We start from the raw sequence: 6249 nt of genomic DNA, 5'->3' as shown, positions 1-6249 counted from the left end.
GATTGAAGCTGGCGTTTCCCTGAGAAATACCGGTAATGTCTAAATACACACTTGAAGAATGTCTTTATATATTTAATATTGGTTTAATACATCATTTGCGGCTCAACATTAGATTTTAATAGTGTAGGTACCCTCCGGACGAGGAGAGGGAAGTGGACTCATGGTACAGTGGCTCACTCTTGACAAAAGATGTGGGCATACAAATGTGAGGTGAATCACCCCATGATACAGGATTGTCTAGTTGATGTTGAAGGAGCGGCAAGGCCTAATGTGTCTTTAAAAGATACTGTCTTGCGATAAGCTTGTGTTGAAATCAAACTTTAAGATGGCGTACGTGAACGAAACGTGACTGAGTCTCTGTGCTAATTTATGTTGGCATTTATATGTACGGAATCGCTGATTTATGTTTCCTTGAATTTCGATGTGTTTTATACTCATCTATTCTGTCCATTTTTTTCTCCTCTGACGTATTTGGTCTCCCATCTCCCGTTTCTGTTTTCCGAAATGGCTGGCACATTGGTAACACTTGCCTTTCATTTATTGATTAAGGCGGGAAATGGTACGGGTCACCTACCCGATCACGTGAGCTTTTTCCGGGTACTGCGCCGGTCTCTTCCCACAGCAATACCATTCACGCGCTTCCATCCGGGTCAATAAGAGAAAATATAACCTGTTTCACAATTGTTGTAAAATGAATAAAGTTTACAGATAACATACGAATAGAAGCCAGCAAATAGAAGAAAAAAAATGTGGTCAGTAGTCAGGATTTGTGCTAGAAGTCGACTCACTTCTGAATCAAAATTGAGAAAGTCTCGTTCTCTCCTGATAAAACATATTCTCAGGAGATAAAATCGAATCTAATCACAAGTCAAGTGTTTTGTCGTTAGGGCAAAGTTTAAAATAAACAATGGCTCATTACACCCTCCCTACGGAATACATGTATATTTATGTTAACGTCACGTGAAAGGTTTCTATATATAATATATTTGTTTGTATATATGTGTATATATATCGGTTACACAAAAGGAAATTGTAACCCTCAGACATCTGCTATATATATTCCTTATATTCGAGAATCACTTCAGTGCAGAATTACGTTAGAATCCCTAAAAGTACGTCTTGCTCGCTTTGTCTCGGGTCTATAACTAAATTACATTTTGCAGCCCGGAGAACAAAAGAATCCGGATAAGACCACAAGTCCGCTATTGTCGTTGAATTTTCTAGAAAGATGAGACATTGATTTGAAATACAGACGAGTAGCGTTATTCGTGGTATTAACGGATTGTATAACCCTATAGCACTTAATCCCTCTGACGGCCGATGGCGGGGATCGACGAGCAGAAAAAAAAGTGTTGATGGAGTACGGTATAAAGGGTTTATTTGTGTGTAATACATCGGGGAAATAACTGCTTTTATGAGATTACTTTCCAGCAGTGACAGCGATGGCAAAAGCTCCCAGAGTACATTGCGCAGTGGAGGGAACTGCAATGCAGTATGGGAGATGTATCGTGCAATAGGGATACAGATAACATATGAATAGTACGTCGCCTCTGGCTTGGGTACTATGCCATCCCTCGACAACACTATCAGACCTTGCTTCTAGCTCGGGTACTATGCCATCCCCCGACAACACTATCAGACCTCACCTCTGGCTCGGGTACTATGTCATCCTCGACAACACTATCAGACCTCACCTCTGGCTCACTACTATGTCATCCCTCGACAACACTATCAGACCTCACCTCTGGTTCGGGTACTATGTCATCCCTCGACAACACTATCAGACCTCACCTCTGGCTCGGGTACTATGCCATCCCTCGACAACACTATCAGACCTCACATCTGGCTCGGGTACTATGCCATCCCTCGACAACACTATTAGACCTCACCTCTGGCTCGGGTACTATGTCATCCCTCGACAACACTATTAGACCTCGCCTCTGGGTCGGGTACTATGCCATATCCCTCGACAACACTATCAGACCTCACCTCTGGCTCGGGTACTATGTCATCCCTCGACAACACTATCAGACCTCACCTCTGGCTCGGGTACTATGTCATCCCTCGACAACACTATCAGACCTCACCTCTGGCTCGGGTACTATGCCATCCCTCGACAACACTATTAGACCTCACATCTGGCTCGGGTACTATGTCATCCTCGTCAACACTATCAGACCTCACCTCTGGCTCGGTACTATGTCATCCCTCGACAACACTATCAGACCTCACCTCTGGCTCGGGTACTATGTCATCCTTCGACAACACTATCAGACCTCACCTCTGGCTCGGTACTATGTCATCCCTCGACAACACTATTAGACCTCACCTCTGGCTCGGGTACTATGTCATCCTTCGACAACACTATCAGACCTCACCTCTGGCTCGGGTACTATGTCATCCCTCTACAACACTATCAGACCTCACCTCTGGCTCGGGTACTATGTCATCCTCGACAACCCTTTCAGACCTCACCTCTGGCTCGGGTACTATGTCATCCCTCGACAACACTATCAGACCTCGCCTCTGGCTCGGGTACTATGTCATCCCTCGACCACACTTTCAGACCTCACCTCTGGCTCGGGTACTATGCCATCCCTCGACAACATTATCAGACCTCGCCTCTGGCTCGGGTACTATGTCATCCCTCGACAACACTATCAGACCTCGCCTCTGGCTCGGGTACTATGTCATCCCTCGACAACATTATCAGACCTCACCTCCTGCTCGGGTACTATGCCATACCTCGACAACACTATCAGACCTCGCCTCTGATTCGGGTACTATGTCATCCCCCGACAACACTATCAGACCTCACCTCTGGCTCGGGTACTATGTCATCCCCCGACAACACTATCAGACCTCCCCTGTGGCTCGGGTACTATGTCATCCCCCGACAACACTATCAGACCTCACCTCTGGCTCGGGTACTATGCCATACCTCGACAACACTATCAGACCTCGCCTCTGATTCGGGTACTATGTCATCCCTCGACAACACTATCAGACCTCAACTCTGGCTCGGGTACTATGTCATCCCTCGACAACATTATTAGACCTCGCCTGTGGCTCGGGTACTATGCCAGCCCTCGACAACACTATTAGACCTCGCCTCTGGCTCGGGTACTATGTCATCCCCCGACAACACTATCAGACCTCACCTCTGGTTCGGGTACTACGTCATCCCCCGGCAACACTATCAGACCTCACCTCTGGCTCGGGTACTATGCCACCCTTAACAACACTATCAGACCTCGTCTCTGGCTCGGGTACTATGTCATCCTCGACAACATTATCAGACCTCACCTCTGGCTCGGGTACTATGTCATCCTCGACAACACTATCAGACCTCACCTCTGGCTCGGGTACTATGTCATCCGCAACAACACTATCAGACCTCGTCTCTGGCTCGGGTACTATGTCATCCTCGACAACACTATCAGACCTCACCTCTGGCTCGGGTACTATGCCACCCTCAACAACACTATCAGACCTCGTCTCTGGCTTGGGTACTATGTCATCCGCAACAACACTATCAGACCTCGTCTCTGGCTCGGGTACTATGCCATCCTCGACAACACTATCAGACCTCGTCTCTGGCTCGGGTACTATGTCATCCTCGACAACATTATCAGACCTCACCTCTGGCTCGGGTACTATGTCATCCTCGACAACATTATCAGACCTCACCTCTGGCTCGGGTACTATGTCATCCGCAACAACACTATCAGACCTCACCTCTAGTTTGGGTACTATGTCATCCCTCGAAAACACTATCAGACCTCACCTCTGGCTCGGGTACTATGTCATCCTCGACAACACTATCAGACCTCACCTCTGGCTCGGGTACTATGTCATCCTCGACAACACTATCAGACCTCACCTCTGGCTCGGGTACTATGTCATCCCTCGACAACACTATCAGACCTCACCTCTGGCCCGGGTACTATGTCATCCCTCGACAACACTATCAGACCTCACCTATGGCTCGGGTACTGTCATCCTCGACAACACTATCAGACCTCACCTCTGGCTCGGGTACTGTCATCCTCGACAACACTATCAGACCTCACCTCTGGTTTGGGTACTATGCTATCCCTCGACAACACTATCAGACCTCACCTCTGGTTTGGGTACTATGTCATCCCCGACAATACTATCAGACCTCACCTCTGGCTCGGGTACTATGTCATCCCCGACAATACTATCAGACCTCACCTCTAGCTCGGGTACTATACCATCCCTCGACAACACTATCAGACCTCACCTCTGGCTCGGGTACTATACCATCCCTCGACAACACTATCAGACCTCACCTCTGGTTTGGGTACTATGCCATCCCTCGACAACACTATCAGACCTCGCCTCTGGCTTGGGTACTATGCCATCCCTCGACAACACTATCAGATCTCGCCTCTGGCTCGGGTACTATGTCATCCTCGACAACACTATCAGACCTCACCTCTGGCTCGGGTACTATGTCATCCCTCGACAACACTATCAGACCTCGCCTCTGGCTCGGGTACTATGTCATCCCTCGACAACACTATTAGACCTCACCTCTGGCCCGGGTACTATGCCATCCCTCGACAACACTATCAGACCTCGCCTCTGGCCCGGGTACTATGCCATCCCTCGACAACACTATCAGACCTCGCCTCTGATTCGGGTACTATGCCAGCCCTCGACAACACTATCAGACCTCACCTCTGGCTCGGGTACTATGCCATTGCTCGCCTACACTATCAGACCTCGCCTCTGGCCGGGTCCTACTATGCCGATGACTCGAGTTCAATTAACATTTTCTTTTCTTTTTCGTTAAGTTTAACGCTTTCATATAGATTGTATTTGTTTAAATGCATGATATTAATCGAATCCTTCATTAACCAAAAGTTTAAGCTAAAAGAACACTTGCTAAGACTTCATATTTGTCGTAAAGGTCTTCACTCATCAATGTAGAAATAAGCAGTGTCATTGTAGTAAAAATGCCTGGGTGACTTCAACACTGTCGTGTCGCTAAGACAGATCTGACTAAATAAATCTGAACTAAAAGACTCTCTATCAAGACTATTATTTGACGTACTACTTTGGCCTCATTTTAGTCAGCCAACTTTTCCGTTTGGTTTTTAGCTCACCTGGTCCGAAGGACCAATGTGAGCTTATGCAATAATGCTGGCGTCCGGCGTCCATACGTCTATACGTCTATACGTCTACGTCCGTCCATCAACAATTGACTTCTTATACATAACCGCTGATTGGAATTTAACATTTGACTGGAAGCATCTCTAGGTTGTTTACATTCAAAATTGTACAAATGGCGAGGTTGACTCCCCAGGGGCCAGAAAGGGGCAATTTGTCTATATTGTTATAAACGACTTCTTCTCTAGAATTAACCAATGGATATCGCTCATATTCGACTGGTAGCATTGTTTTAGGGTGTAACCGTTGGTGAGGAATTCAAGGAAACACCAGGTTCAGTATATTGGTTCTTTATTATGCATAAAGACCTACAAAACATATAACATGGACGTAGTACATTGACCGGAACAATTACAATATATTTACGCGACAATAGTACACAACGCGACCACGGTTACAATTATGCAATAGAAATTTACATTTATATAAAATATACATGAAGACAGACTTACCAGGGCTAGCTATAAAGTTGTCTGCTCTGTCCAATGGCATGATGGAGAATGAACAGGGAGCGGGGGACAGGAATGATATGTGCAGGGAATAGGACGAAAAGTCCGTGCAACACTCTCATCCAATCGAACCTCTCTCATACGATGACGTTTGATAAGAGTCCTTACACGCACGGGACATACATGTAGTTGACACATGCATGTCCCGAGCGCCCAAGGGCTACATAGGGTAAGGATTCAAAATTGTACAAATGGCGGGGCTGACCAACGGAGACCTAAGGGGCAGGGCAAAATTGGATATATTGCTATAAAAGACTTCTTTTCTGGAACTAAGCAATGAATATCGCTAATATATGACTGGTAGCATATTTTTTTTGTGATGGGGATTCGAAAAGCTACAGATTGTGGGGCTGACCCCAGGGGACTGATGAGCGAGGCCAAAAGGGAGTAATTTGGATATATTGCTATAAAAGACTGAGACGTTTTTGAAATCGTTGAGATTCCCACCCAATAACCGTACATAGCATTGTTGGGCATCAATTAATTTGTAATACGTTCCCTTGTGGTATCTTTAAATCCGCGAAATCCTTATCCTAAAACC

The sequence above is a fragment of the Pecten maximus genome, chromosome 16 (genome assembly GCF_902652985.1).
Source record: "Pecten maximus chromosome 16, xPecMax1.1, whole genome shotgun sequence".
Taxonomy (NCBI): Eukaryota; Metazoa; Mollusca; class Bivalvia; order Pectinida; family Pectinidae; genus Pecten; species Pecten maximus.
The sequence above is the reverse complement of the archived record's forward strand: the minus strand, read 5'-3'. Positions refer to the sequence as shown.